The 15859-nt window shown below is 39.6% G+C and overlaps 1 pseudogene across 1 annotated transcript; it reads left to right on the top strand.

The window, feature by feature from the left end:
* Window positions 1-276: 276 nt before the first annotated feature.
* Window positions 277-13359, top strand: LOC308425012 (pre-mRNA-splicing factor 38A-like; annotated as a pseudogene). The gene is made up of 8 exons: window positions 277-283; window positions 6880-6965; window positions 8638-8748; window positions 10382-10494; window positions 11141-11167; window positions 11256-11353; window positions 11775-11824; window positions 13318-13359. The product of its transcript is annotated as a pre-mRNA-splicing factor 38A-like (transcript).
* Window positions 13360-15859: the final 2500 nt, after the last annotated feature.

Raw genomic sequence — 15859 nt, 5'->3', positions numbered from 1 at the left:
GTTACTCCATGTTCAACAAATAATACTAACCACCCAACCTTTCCACAACCAAATATAAAAGGAAGAGAAAAGGGAAATTACCCGAATTACCCACTGCACCATTGTTCACCAGGGAATTGGGTGCCACGGTACGAGGCCAGTGTCCATCATGAGATGAGCCAGGGATTGCCATGGGCCTGGCAGCAGGCTGTGCGAAGATGATGCTGGGATCACTCAAGCCAATATTGTTGGGGGTACTGCCAGGTGCAGAGTGTAGCATTGGGCCATGGATGGGCCATGACGGGTAGGGATCTGGAGGGGGTGCATTGGCAATAATCCCATCCCGTGCATGGGTGAGTAATGAGCTGGAGGTGATGGAGGAAAGTTATACAAGGGCACCTGAACCTGGTGAGGGGGCTGGCCTCCCTGCTGGGGTGGGCCAAGCTTAGGCTGGGATCCTGGCTGGGATAGAGGTGGGGGAAGAGCAGATGGTTGGGGAGAAGTCTGTGGAAAAGGCTGAGGCTGAGGAGAATAGGATGGTGAATCAGACTGCAGGAAAAAAGAATAATTTTAAAAATTAAGATTATTAAAATAGTTATTTTATTAGAACATTAGACACAGAACTATATGATATTTATAACAAATAATAAAATTTCCTATTACATGAAGATAAAATTTTCCCCCAGGTGCTCAAATTCTCTCACTTGAGTAATGGTTCATAAGCTGTTTTTTCCCCCTTCGTTCAAGGGGGAAAAAAAAGAGAAAACCTAGCATCATGAACACCATATGTCCTTTGTAAACTAGAAACCAACACATAAATTACTCACATCCCCTTCCATTCAGCCCCTGAACAATTGTGTATACTAGGCAGTATTACTAGGTACTGAATATGCATCTATGCCTTCGTGATGTTTAAATGTTTACTGCATAAGAAATCGGGGAGTAGGAAAAAAATTACACAGTATAACAATTTTTACTATGATAAAGACTATATAATTAGAAAGTCAGGCTTGCTAGTGTATTATATGTGTTGTCTAAGCAAGCCGGAGGATAAAGCCTAGCAAAATGGGCTGCTTATTGAGACTAATGCTCTCTACAAGAAAAGTATCATTTATAGTATAGTTTGATAAACAGAAACACCTAACTTCCACTTTTGAAGAAAAGTAGAAATCAAAGACTTTCCAAGATTAAGTAACCTTTACCTGAGACTAAAAGGTAAATAGAAGCAAATCGAAAATTAAGAAGCTTCAGAGAAGGAAAGAATACTTAGCAACAGAAATAACATGTCAGAAGGTCTATGAATGTGATGTTCTGAAGAGGTTTGGCCCGGTTGTTTTAATGCTTGGCTGAAGGGAGTGGCCCTATTAGGTGTAACCTTACTGGAATAGGTGTGGCCTTCTTAGAGGAAGTGTAGGTAGGCTTTGAGGGTTTCTATGCTCAGGCTCTGCCCAGGCTGCATTCAGATTATATGTAGAACTCATGGCTTCTGCAGTAACCATGTCTGCCTGCTTGGATGCTGGCAGGTTTCCTGCCAGGCTGATAATGGACTGAACCTCTCAATCTGTAAGCCAGCCCCAATTAACTTTCCTTAATAAGAGTTACCATAGTAAAGCTGTCTCTTCGCAGCTATAAAACCCTAACTGAGACAATGGGCATGAAAATGCTTAACTGTGTAAAATAAATGAAATCTAAAAGATGTTAAATAGTGTAGTACACAGCTAAGGGAATACTGTATCTGAGGCTTAAGAACTACACAGAAATAATCCCAGTAGGGGGGGCAGGTGGATTTGTTAAGATCAGGGCTACCCAGAGAAAGTCTCACCTCCAATTTCAGGAGTTCTGACATCCTCACACAGACATGCATGCAGGCAAGACACTAATGCACAAAAACTAGAACTAAATCATGTAAAAAATTATACAATGACCAGTATTCCTGCCAGCTTTCGGATCAAGCCCAAGTTCTCTCCATTATAAAACAAGAACCAACTAAAACAGAAACAAGGCAATGAGGGTGCCTGTGTTTTATTTATCATATAATTTATGCAATTTATACAAGAGCAGTACAAAACCACTGAAAATTTGAACAAGAAATATAATCAACTTGAAATTTAAAATTTTTCTGATTTAATAATAATGAAAAAACTACTAAAAGAAAACACTGATAAAACTAATTAAAAGGTGCGATAACATCTGAATTCTCATTTGATATTCTGGTCTTTCACAAGTTATATTCTAACTCACGACACATCCAGATGTGAGGTGAGGAGAATATACAAATCTGGACATGGTGGTAAACACTTTCAATCTTAGCACTCAGGGGAAGAGGTGGAGTTCTGGGCCAGCCTGATCTGCACTGTGAGCTCTAGAAAAGCCAGGGCATGAGATTGGAGAGAGAAAGAAGTTAATATATAGGCAAATAAAGGACTATGAAACAACTACCCAAGTAGAAATGAATTCCCAACATTATTACAAAACAACAACAATGACTATGTAGTATGGCTAACTTTGATTGATAACTTGACTACATTAAAAAGTAACTAAAACCCCAGCAGGTATGCAAATATGTGAGAGACTTTTTTCTGCTTGCCCTCAATCTCACTAGCAGGTTCATCTCTCCTGAACCAGTTCTTTTCTGGTGCTAGAATCTCCTTTTTTGAAATTCCAATGTGAGCTGAAAACTGGCTGCTCTTTAGGACCTCTAGCACCAGAATGTGACTGCTGAAACATCTAGATTCTAGGACTCAACAACTACCAGATTCTTGGCTTTTTTGTCAGGATACAGCCATTACTGGACTAAGCAGACCATAAGCTGTAAGCCACTTAAAAATGTTTTAAATTATTTTTATTTATATAAGTACACTGTAGCTACCTTCAGACACACCAGAAGAAGGCATTTTATCCCATTAGAGATGGTTGTGAGCCACCATGAGGTTGCTGGGAATTTAATTCAGGACCTGTGGAAGAGTAGTCAGTGCTCTCAACCACTGAGCCATCTCTCCAGCTCTTAACACACACATTCTCTCTCTCTCTCTCTCTCTCTCTCTCTCTCTCTCTCTCTCTCTCTTTTATTCTATCAATTCTGTTCTAAAGACAACCTTGAGTAATATGCCATATTTACAAAAAAACAAAAACAAAAACATGAATAAACAGTAGAAAAATTCAAATAAATGTTCAGAAAAAATGTTCAGGATTCTTCTGCGAACAACCTTTATTGTACAGCACTCTGAGCTGGAGACTCTCACGTGGAAGAAAAATGCACTGCTTATATATGCCTAAGAGACTTGTGTTGCTACCTGATTGGTGCATCTTCCAGTAGCTCATAAGCATGCCCCTAGAGTGGGCTGTGACTTATGTGGTATTTGAGCACCATGAGGAGAAAGGTTTTGTTGGCTGAATAATAGGCGGGAAGCTGGCGCCATCTATTGGCAGCAATGGCTCCCTACAATCTATCATCATCCCCAGCTCCCAACCTCTCTTTTGGTAAAAATCAACAAAACATATTCACAGTGGTATAATTTTATCTTTTTGAACATACTTAAAAACATACATAAAACGCATGTTTCCTTTCCTACATTTAGTCATTAGAAACTAAAATTGAATTTATGCTAGCAAATGAAAATATAAATTTTTACAGCTAGGCTCAGCAACAAAAGAAGAATATGCAATGAGAAAAGGATACTTTACTACTATGCAACAGCAATACTTAATCCTCCATATTAGTTATTTTATTATGAAAATGAGAAAGCAGGCTCAGATAAGTTAAATAGCTACATTATTATTAATAGGAACATAGATGTTACTTTAACTTATGGGCCTAATAAGGACAACTCTGCAAATTATTATGTGATCTTTGGTATTACATATGATGTGATGGTTGGTGTTACCTATTTAAACAGGAATGTCCCTCATAACCTCATATGTGTGAATGTTTGGCACATAGGGAATAAGACTATTAGGAGGTGTGCCCTTGTTGGAAAAGAAAAATGTCTCTGTGGAGTGGTCTCTGTAGAGTGGACTCTGAGGTCTCATATGTTCAAGCTAAGACTAACATGGCAGTTTCTTTATGCTGCCTGCAAATCAAGGTGTAGAACTCTCAGCCTCTTCTCCAGCGCCATGTCTGCCTGCATGCTGCCATGTTTCACACCATGGCAATAATGGACTAAACCTTTGAAACTATAAACAAGTCACAATTAAGATATTTTCCTTACAAGAAATTTCCTACACGATGCCATGATCATGGTTGCTCTTGACAGCAATAAAACCCTAAGACAAATGTCAACATCAATCTAGAATCCAGGAGAGATGGATGTCTTTGGGCATACCACTGAACAGGTTCCCGTTTCTGGCCTGTATAAAATGGGAAGAAGATGAGTGTGCATTCATGCCTTTCTACTCACTTTCTTTGGATGTGATATGACAGCTGTTTCGAGCTCCTGCTGCCTTGTCAGACCGGACTTTGAAATGTAAACTAAAATAAATACTTTCTCCCTTAAGTTGCTTTTGATGGTATATTATATTAACAGGAAAAGAAACTAAGACACATGAAAAGTAGTTCTCTTCCTGTCAAACTCATTCATAGGCGGAGTACTCACTCATTCTGAAGACTGTCTAGTCCTCATGGACTGGTCACTCTGTTGTGTGGCTGAACCAGCCACCTGCTGAGCATTGACAAGATTACAGACCAGCTGGGCTGCTGAGAGAAGACATCACAGAAAAAAAAATCAAGATACAGAAAAAGCAGGTAGGCAAGTTGTTTCACACTTGTAATCTCAATGTTTGAAGCACTGAGGCAGATGATTTCTGTGAACTAGAAGGGAACCTGCACAGTGAGTTCCATGCCAGCACTGTGGAGAGAGTATGAGACTGTCTCAGACAAACCTACCTCACGGGAAGTAATAGAAATGAATAAACAGACATCAATAAAATTAAAGAACACTGATTTTAATGGCATTTTTTTGTGGCACTGTGGGTTGAACACAGGATTTCATGTGTAAGGCAGGCACTCTACAGTGAGCTACGACCCTAAACTCCAGTGTCTTAACAATTTCTTGTCTATAAATTTTATCAAGCTATACTTTTTGAAACAAGGCTGGCATTGATCAAGTACAGCAATATACTCTACATAAGCAATAGATATATATTTCTCAAAAGATTATACTAAAGCAAACTTTTAAGCAATGATCCTTTTAAAGATGTGTCCACTGTTCTCTTGCCCAGCCCATGCGGAGATCAAAGCCAGAGCATTGCATAGGGACTCTACCACTAAGTTGTATTCACTTCCTCCTTGTTTTTTTTTTTGTATATAACTTTTATTTTATTAAAATTTTTATTATACATTTTATTTTATTATAATTTACTTCATAAGTATTAATGTTTTGCCTACATGTATGCACCAGATGCATAAACGTGAGAAGGTGGAACCAAATCCCATGTAGCAGAAGTTGTTGCCAGGCAACTTTTTTCACTGCCTATCCAAGATGCTAGAAACTTATCAGGTCCCCTAGCAGAGCAGCAAGTAACAGCTGAGCATGTCTCCCAGGCTCTTACTCTTAATTACCAGGTTTTTTGAAACAGTCTTGTTATGTAGCCAAACAAGCTGCTTGTTTCTGTCTCAGGGATAGTTGGCTTAAAAAATATTTTCCAATCTCTCATGTAAATTGTTTTGTTTTTTTATTTTAAATTCGACACTGTAGAGCATCAAAACCAGAGCCTTTTATATTGCAGATTTGTACTCCTATTAAACTAAAATCTTGGGCCACATTACTTAAAAATTAATATGTTAAGCCAGGTGTTATACATGTGTAATTCCATGGAAGCTGATGAAGGAAGACCACAAATTTAGGGCAGCCTGAACTAAATAGCAAAACTGTTATCAAAATGAAATGTACTAGTACTGGGGCTGTAGCTCAGTAGTAAACCATGTTGTTATAACAGACTTGGGTTGATTCCCTAGCAACAAGCAAATTAAGATTTGCAATTTTTTAATCCTTTCTTACCTGACACACTACTATTCCTCTGGTGGGCCATCTTGACCTCCAGGCATTCCCGGCGAACATGTCCGGCATCTCCACATATGAAACACCTAAGGTCTCGGGAGTCAAGAAGGTCCCAGGAGTCTTTTTCTTCTTCATTTCCTTCTTTCTCTTCTTCACTGTCTTTATTCTTTAGTCTAAACAGTAAAGTGCTGATACCAATAATGTGGAGCCAGGAACTTACAAACTGATGATTTGCAAAACAAACTAAACCATATATAATGAAAAATGGACTAACATACATAATTCTATGCTGTTATTTTTTCAAAAAGCTACTTCTAATGAAAACATACCCAAATCATGACAAAAAATAAGTATTGTTGTTGTTTTATGAAATCATTTGTCTGTTTCTTTAATTTTTGAGACAGTCTCTCACTATACAGCCTGCTATGTAAAAGCCACTGGCCTCAAGTTCAAGATCTTCCTGCCACTACTGGGATGGTGGATGTAAGCCTGAGACCCATATGGTAGGAGAGAACAGGTTCTGGAAAGTTTCCCTCTGACCTCCATACATATAGTGTGGCAAAACGTGTGCATGGGCATGTAATAAGTAAATAATAAATGTGATTAAATCATTCTTAAAGAGCTAAGACACAGGGTAGGGGACTTAGCCCAGTAGTAGGGAGCTACAGTTGGGGATTTACCTTAGTGACAAAATACTAGCTAGGCAATCTCAAAGCCCTACTTTCAGTTCTTGTCTCAGAGGAAGGAAGGAAGGAAGGAAGGAAGGAAGGAAGGAAGGAAGGAAGGAAGGAAGGAAAGAGGTGTTGCATGGAGGGAGCTTCATATAAAAGCTCATGATTCTTTTACTCTTTAGGTAACTTAAGTCATTTCCAGATTTCTTAATCTAATTGTTTTTCTCTTCCAGAGTTTGAACTGATGCATGTAGATGAGTTCATTGATGAATTACTGCACAGTGAGAGAGTCTGTGACATCATTTTGCCTCGGCTACAGGTATGAGGCCAAGGTGACCTTTTTCCTACCACATGAACAAGTACCTACTGAAACATTGAAGCCTTAAGAGTAGTCTTAAAAAGTCCTTATGCCAAAATTTATAGAGGATAGGGAATGAGAAAGAACCAGGTAATGTTTCTTGGGTTGGCCAACTTGAAAATAAATAGAGGAAAGGCTCTATAGGATATCTATCCCAAATTTAGCTGGAGTACTGCTTTTTCAAACTGGCAAACCAGTCTATCAAACAGAAAACGATCACTCAGAACCATCACAGAGCGATGATTATCCATGAAACAACAAAAAAGGACAACTGTTAGGGCTGAGGAAATGACTTTGGGGTAAACCCCTTGCTGTGCAGACCTGACTCTGAGTTCATATCCTCAGAACCCACATTCAGAGCTGGTGCCTGCAGCAGTAACTCAAGCAGGCCACTACTGGCAGATGGAAGACAGAGAAAGGATAATGTCACAAGCTTACTAGTCATCTAAGCTAGCATCCACAGCAGTGAATAAGAGACACGCACAAAACAAAGGGGAGGCAAAAAATGACACCCAGTCGTCCTCTGACTTCACGTGTGCACTCTGACATGTACTCACACTCCCAGATAAAATTGTAAAATATTGAAAGAACTGAGCACATTTACTGAAAGTTTATTGTGCCGGGCATTGTGGTACAGGACTAAAGTCCCAACGCTTGGGGACCTGCACTAGTTCTAGGACAACCAAGCCTTCGTAGTGAGACTGTCTCAAAAACAAACAATAAGCTCACCCAATACCTTTCCAAACAACAAACAAACTGCCCAGTGCTAGGAAATGATTCATTTGTTAAGAGTGTTTGATCTGTGAACATAAGGACCCGAGTTCAAGTCCACAAGCACCCATGTAAAATGCATGGCTGCAAAGTACCTATAACCCAAGCTTGGCAGGCAGAGACACATAAATGCTTAGAATTTGCTGGCCAGATAGTGTATCCAAAAAGGCAACTCCCAGCTCAGGTAAAGACTGTCTCAGTGAAGTAAAGTGGAGATCACAGAAGACACCGAGGTCCTATTCTGGCTGTCTATAGGTAACATAGGTACGTATATTTGCAGACTCATGTGCATGTGTCACACAGATGAGCAAATTTGCCTTTATAAAATTAACACATTTGCTTTTTATGTTATCTTTACTAACCATTATTAGTGCTGCATATGTGTGAATGGGCCAGGGCATGTAGGGGCCAGAGGACATTCACCTTTGACCAGAGAATGCCAAAAGAGGGCATTAGAGCCTCTGGAACTAGTGACCCACCATGTGGGTACTGGGAGTTGAACTCAGGTCCATTTCAAGTGCAGCAAGTGTTCTTAGTAGCTGAATGATCTCTCCAGCCCTGAAGTTAACATTTTTGTTGACACACAAATTGATTGACAGTGCATTGACCTCACTGTATAAAATCATTGGAAATAGAATCAATTGTAAATGAACTTGTTCTCTTCAGCAATCTGCTTATGTTTGTCGGGGAACTCTAAAAAGCATATGGGATTCCAGGTTTATTAACTTCTTAGGAAAGTCTTGAAGTGGCATATCATACCAGACCTGTGGTTCCAAGGCTTGTCCATCAACCCCAGGAGCTCAGTGATAGGGTCAGGATATGGAAAGGCAATGACTTTTAACTTTGACTGTGTTCTCTGTAGAAACTGTGTGTGCTGGAATAAGCTGAGCAACTGGAGCCTCGAGTCAGTGCTCTGGAAGAGGACATGGATGACGTGGAGTCTAGTGAGGAAGAGGAAGAGGAAGACGAGAGGGTAAGGCTCATATCGAACTTTAAAGGCTGGGAAGGAAGGAAATAGCCCTCACTTTATTTGTTAAGCTTTAGTTTTAAATTAATGGCAACCTTTTCTTTTTACAATTTTGTGGAATAATTACTTAGTTTTGGGGGCCTTTTGGACAAGGGGTGCCCAATTGTGTGGATAAGGCAAGATAGACATTTCAGTCTGCTCAGGAATACTAGGATTACAGCCTGTACCTAGAAAATAAGAGTGCTATATGGTTACTAAAATTCTGAGCTTTAGCATCAAATACCCCTGGGCTTGAAAACCTCTTCTCTGTCACAGTAGCAGTAGAGTCTAATGGTCCTGGTATTTCTCCCTTTGTGTTAGGGATTGCATCCACAGTTTCACCTATGTTAAATGCATATTCTATCCCTGAGGTGTACCAGACCCTACTGCTCTGTTAGATTACTTCTGTAAAGCAAGGATTACAGAACTTTTCTCTGAAGAATGCTGTGTGTTCATGAAGGTCTCAGTATATTTCTACATAATTAGTAAATGAATGCTAGCTATCAAAGTCTTGGACAAAACACTTGTCATGCTTGACCATACTCTTAAGGAGAGAGGGTACCTGCGGCACAGTTATATTTTGTCAGAATTAATGATTATAGTGCTTAAAAGTTGAAACCAACCCACCTCCTCAGCTGTCAGTATTTAAGGAGTCAGGCCGGTTGTTGACATGATTTTTAAGCAGCCATTAAAATGATGGAGATGTGGAAGTGCTTATAGTAACAAAGCTTTAAAGCATTTGCAATTGTATTCTAACAAACACCGTGCAAGAGCCAGAAGGACATAAAAGAAATTCTTGCCGTGATGACACATGCCTTTAATTTTGAACCCTCTAGAGAAGCAGTAGAGCTCTGTGAGTTTGAGATCAACCAGAGCTGCACAGTGTGACCTGGTCTCTAAAACTAAAACTAACCTCAAGTTGGGTTTTATATTGATAAAAACAGTAATTAATTATTTTTTCTCAACACAGAATTATCTGTTTTTGACCCTTGAGATATTATTTTTTAAATCTTCTTTCTTTTCCCTCCACTTATGTGTTTGACATCTTTACCACAATTCCAAGCTGTAAATGTTGTATGTAAATAACACTCTGGGCATTGCTTCACTTGACTTCTCGTTTTGTTTGTTTGTTTGTTTTTTCAAGATAGGGTGTATACTTCTGAGTGTCCTGGAACTATATAGACCATAGTGGTCTCATACTCATTGACACTCACCTGCCTCAGTGTCCCCAGTGCTAGGATTAAATACATACACTGCCATGCCGGCTTCTGCTGCTACATACCCTTTTGGAAGAACTAGAGGAAATTATTATAAAGATATTCACTATGGGTTTGCATTCAACAGTACTGAACTTGGATCTATTTCACATTCCTAAGGAAATCAGTATTATTATTTCTTATTGTAGTCAGTCCTAGGCAGGTTACCGAGAACTGTGTGTTGTTAATTCTTTTGTCACTATAACTACCAACCCATGTAGTCATATCACTGTTGCAGAGTCACTTGAGATAGATGTACACTGGACAGAACAGGAAGGGAACTGTAACCAAGTGCCTCCTGGCTGCTGTTATTAGAAGCCAATGTCCCTCTACCTCTTTTCAAGCTGTAAAGAGTGCTGTCACCTGACCACTGACAAAGAAGCTACCGAGACTTGGACAAGCCAAGGCACTCACCTGCCCTGCACTACAGGAGGAGCCGGAGTCCCTCTCCCAGAAGGTAGGGTGGAACATGTTGCCAGTGTTGATGTTTCTCTATTACTAATGAACCATCACCCTTAAAACCTCATTGGTAGACAAAAAAGAACCCATTTCTTGGGGCTGGGACAGATGGCTAAGTGTGTAAGAGCACTGGCTGCTCTTCTGGAAGAACAGGGCTCAGTTCCCCAACCCAGGTGACAGCTCACAGCTGTAACTCCAGATACAGGGGAACTGGAACTCATACCCTCACATCTATTTATATTTTAAAAAAACCATTTTTTAGTGTGTCTTCAGGAAATTAAGCTGGACCTGGATCTACATTTCAGTTATAATTACTCCCCTGCACCACCTGTCCTCCACCAGGTTAAATTGCCTAAGTTCTGAAGGAGTTGGCAGAATTCAACAGCCAATAGATCCTTTCAGACAATGGTTTTTCCAGTATCTATATGGCATATTTGCTGTTATCTGACTGTTCAAAATAGGTTGCATAGTCAAACAGAGTATTAGAAGTAGAAAGATACTACAGTTAAGACATAGAACAAGGACAAATCAGAAGTCACAGTGTTCAGTCCCCAGTACTTCTCACTCTTAAAGGAGGGAGTGGTTTTTTTTTCAATGTACTGTACAATACTCAGTACACTAACCTGCTCTTCCTCTTGCCACAGGCGGAGTAGATCTCCTAAAAGAAGAAGGTAGGTCCTTAGTTGTTTATCTCATGACAGTTTTGATAGGGGAAATCGTGTGTAAATGTGTGCTGAGCTAACTGCTCCTTTTCCATAGTCCTTCTCCCCGACGAGAAAGGCACAGGAGCAAGAGTCCACGGCGCCATCGAAGCAGGTCCAGAGACAGACGGCACAGATCTCGCTCTAAATCCCCAGGTGCAGTATATGGGCCCTTTACTGATCTTCTTAGTAATCAAATCTAAAAGGAGCATCAAGACTCCTGCAACACGAAATAACAAGCTGCACTACTACCCAGCAGAGAAGGAAAGGGAGACATGGAAACCAGAAGTTCACATTCGTCGTTTCTGAGCTTCATCATATGGAAATGGGATTTCAGTTTTTTATCCTAATTGCACAGTATAATAGAGGTCAAAGCAAAAAACAGCTATCGTGCTCTGGATATATGACTGCATTACTGCATTCCCTGCTGCAACTAACAACCACCTTCGACAGATGTGATAGTAAGTTGTATCCTTAGAATAGGCCAAAAAAGTAATATGAGAACTGGAGGAGGGGAGAACTATGTTCTAAGATTGGGAGAACAGAAATGCTCATCCAATGACCTTTGCTTCCCTAGGTCACCACTGTAGTCACAGACATAGAAGCCACTCAAAGTCTCCTGAAAGGTATGGGCTAAACCTCCATCTTAAGAATTTAGTACTTGGCTGAGAAGGTGACTCATTGGGTAAATAAGGTACTTGTCATGGAAGCTGGAGGACTAGAATACAGTCTGAAGCAACTGTGTCAAAAGCCAGGTGCACCTGAAATTTTAGTGCTAGAAAGACCTTGCTGGCCCACCAGTGTGTGTGTGTGTGTGTGTGTGTGAGAGAGAGAGAGAGAGAGTGTGTGCACTCTTGCACACATGAGCGTGCCTACTTTTGTGTGTACGCAAGAGTAAGCACACACAATTTTAAAGACAATTAAGATGAAGAATTTTGTTTTGATGTGGCTATTTTTAGCTATCACAAAACAAAAATAGACATTTTTCCCCTCAGAAAATTCCTAGAATTCTATTTCTTTTGTACCTTGCTTTTCTTTATAGAATTAAAGGTTTGGATAGCATAGGACCTATATAGTTTCAATGGTTCTGGGATCTAAGACCTATTTTTTTCTCTTAAATAAGGTATCCTGTTTTCCAACCCCAAATCCCCCAGACAAGGTTAATCTTAAGATATATTTTTATTTGTATTGTACATATGTGTGTATTTGAAGTGAGTGCAGATGCCAGTGGAGGTCAAATGTATGAAATCCCAGAAACTGCAGTCATTGGAAGACCAAATGTGGATGCTAAGAACTCAACTTGGGTTCTCTTTAATAGTGCTTTTTCTTAATAATTGAGTATGTGAAAAACAAAAACAAAAAACTCAATAGTATCTCAGTGGCTTCAAGGATAAAGTACTTGCTTTGCAAAGCAGTCCAAATCCTTAGAAACCACTTTTGAAAAGCCTTTCTTGACTCCCAACACTGAAGGTTCCTCAAGGTAGACTGGTTATCTAGACTCACTTCATTTTGAGCTCTAGTTTTCTGATGCTGGGATAAATGGTATAACCCAAAGCAACAGATTTCTTTCAGACTGTACTTATAGGTGGCAGTCCTTGGTTGAAGAAAGTCAGGGAAGGAACTCAAGCAGGAATCATAGAAGAGAACTGCTTACTCTCTTGCTTTCTCGATAGTTACACAGCCTAGACCCAACAACCTTGAAATGAGGCTGTCCTCAGTGGATCGAGCTTCCACTCAATCAAGACAATCAATCTCTCACAGACATGGCCAAAGCCAGTCTACTATAGGAAGATCCTCAGTTGACATTTCCTTTTCCCCAGTGATTGGGTTGTGCCAACTGGACATCTGCCTCAATAAATGAAAATGAAGACATGAGTGTCATAGCTTCCAGCCTGCATAGTCACTCAAGGACATGTGTACATCTGGTGCCATGTAAAACACACAAATTCACATGTAATCCCAGCACTGGGGAGGAAAAAGTGGGAGACTGTCAACAGCCTCCGGCCCTCCCCTCCGCCCACACACATCATCTTCTGTTCCTGTCGTCTGTACTCATCATCGTCAGCACACTATGTGCATCTTATGTGCTACCTAACTGAATGGCTTTTATCCATTTCAAGTCTAAGAAAAGCCACAAGAAGAGCCGGAGAGGAAATGAGTAATGGATTCGTCTTGATTTTAGTCTAAATGACCTGCAGTGGATATGCGCATGTCTGTTTAAGGGGATGATCAAGATCTCCTCTTCAAGAAGCTATGAGTATTTTGGATTTTTCAAAATCAACTTCTTGTTTTGTTGGGTTATGTTTTTATTTTATATTACAGAGGTGCTAAATTTTTTATCTCTTTGGATTATAATCAGCTGATTTGAGGAGTGTTTTTGACTATATCAAGGTCAGGTTTTGGCCTAAGCAACTATGGCTATTCATACTTAACAGGGTCAAAGAAGGCCAAGGAATTGGAGAGGTTCCTGAGAATAAAAAGATGTGATCCTTTTATTTGTAATTAAACCTGAGACAGTTCTCCTTTTTCTCTGATTTTTTGGTTTCTTCTCTACAATTAACTGCTTTGAGAATCCTCTGGTTTATGCTGCTGTTTTGTAAACACCCAACTAGTAAAGCATAGTCATTCTTAACTTCTAAGGACAGACAGTGGAGGTTGCAATAAACATGCAAAACAACTAGTTAGTTTTGCAAGAACAGAAGAATACATTCAAACATAAAGCCTTTTCTGGGTTTTTTAAGTTCAGTTTCATGAAATAATTCAATGTGATCGTACGTAACAGCTTTGATACAAGCCAGGTATCATGGTTCTCGAGTGTAATCTCAACACGGCTGAAGACTAGTACTGTTCCTGGTTTTGACCTAAGTTGCTGGATAACAAGAGCCTGCTTTCAGAGGGTATGGAAGTGAGACGGTTGTGGTAGGAATGAAAATAACACATTCAGTTTAGTAAGTTGGAGACAGTTGTAGTGTTTCTATGTGGGTAAAATAGGGACTAGTGGAGTTCAGCATAGTGCTCTAGGCCAGAAGATTTAGATTCCCAGAGAGTAGGAGCGAGCAGCAGTGCCTAGTAATGAGGGCCACCTAGGAAATAATAGAATTAGTAATTCACAAAGGCTGTTCACTTTATTTTTTAAACGACTTTATTTTACAAAACGAAGATAAATGTACAGATTTTAAATATTTTTTGCTTAAAATTATACATTTTTGTCAGTACTGTTTTTTCAGATATCAAAATAATTTTCATAAAATTCTGTGAATATATTTTTTAGTCAGTACTTGATTTTTTCAAGGGCTTGACAATATGCATTGAAAACCTACTAGTTACAATGAGTGTAAAGTACATGCAAAACAAAACGCAACATGGAAATAGTCAAAGTCTTCTTGTTTTGTAAATATATATATATTTTTCTGTTTTCTTTATTTCTTGGACTTCATACAGTCTGTGAGTTGTTTCTTGGGGGGAGTGCAAGCCTCTGGGGTTAGCATCCCAATATCAGTGACTGCATATTATGTCTGTTCTTTTGTGACTGGGTTATCTCACTCAGGATGATATTCTCTAGATGCAGCCATTTTCTTAAGAATTTGGTTAAGTCATTGTTTCTAGTCGCTGGGTAGTATTGCATTGTGTAAACGTACCACAATTTTTGTATCCATTCATTTTCTGAAGGACATCTGGGTTCCTTCCAGCTTCTGGCTATTATAAATAGAGCTGCTATGAACATTGTGGTGCATATATCTTTGTTGTGTATTAAAGTGTCTTTGGGGTATAAGCCCAGAAGTGGAATAGCTGGGTCTTCAGGTAGTACTATATCCAATTTTCTGAGGCATCGCCAGACTGATTTCCAGAGTGGTTGTATTAGTTTGCAACTCCACCAACAGTGGAGAAGTGTTCCTTGTTCTTCGCAGCCTCGCCAGCATCTGCTGTCATCTGAGTTTTGGATCATGGCCAAACTGAGTGGTGTGAGGTGGAATCTCAGGGTTGTTTTGATTTGCATTTCTCTGATGGCTAAGGATGTCCAGCACTTCCTCAGATGTTTCTCGGCCATTCGGTGTTCCTCAACTGAAAACGTTTTCTTTAGCTCTGTACCCCATTTTTTAATAGGGTTATTTGATTCTCTGGTGTCTAGCTTTTTGAGTTCCTGTATACCTTGGATATTAGGCTTCTATCTGATGTGGTGTTGGTAAAGATCTTTTCCCATTCTGTTGGTTGCCTTTTTGTTTTCTTGACAATGTCCTTAGTCTTACAGAAACTTTGCAATCTCATTAAGTCCCATTTGTTAATCTTTGACCTTAGAGCTTGAGCCATTGGTGTTTTGTTCAGGAAACTTTCTCCTGTGCCTATGTGTTCTAGGATTTTCCCTACTTTCTCATCTAATAATTTCAGTGTATCTGGTTTAATGTGGAGATCTCTGATCCACTTACACTTGAGTTTTATGCAAGGAGATAAGAAAGGGTCTATTTTCATTCTTTTGCATGCTGAGTGCCAGTTGGACCAGCACCATTTGTTGAATAGGCTGTCCTTTTTCCATTGAATGTTTACTGCTCCTTTGTCAAAAATCAGGTGACCATATACATGAGGGCTCATTTCTGGATCTTCTATTCTATTTCATTGATGCACATGTCTATTTCTGTACCAGTACCATGCAGTTTTCAACACAAT

The sequence above is a fragment of the Micromys minutus genome (genome assembly GCF_963924665.1).
Source record: "Micromys minutus genome assembly, contig: SUPER_9_unloc_1, whole genome shotgun sequence".
In the NCBI taxonomy this organism is placed as follows: Eukaryota; Metazoa; Chordata; class Mammalia; order Rodentia; family Muridae; genus Micromys; species Micromys minutus.
Note: the sequence above shows the minus strand (reverse complement) of the source record. Positions and strands in the feature narration are given on the sequence as shown.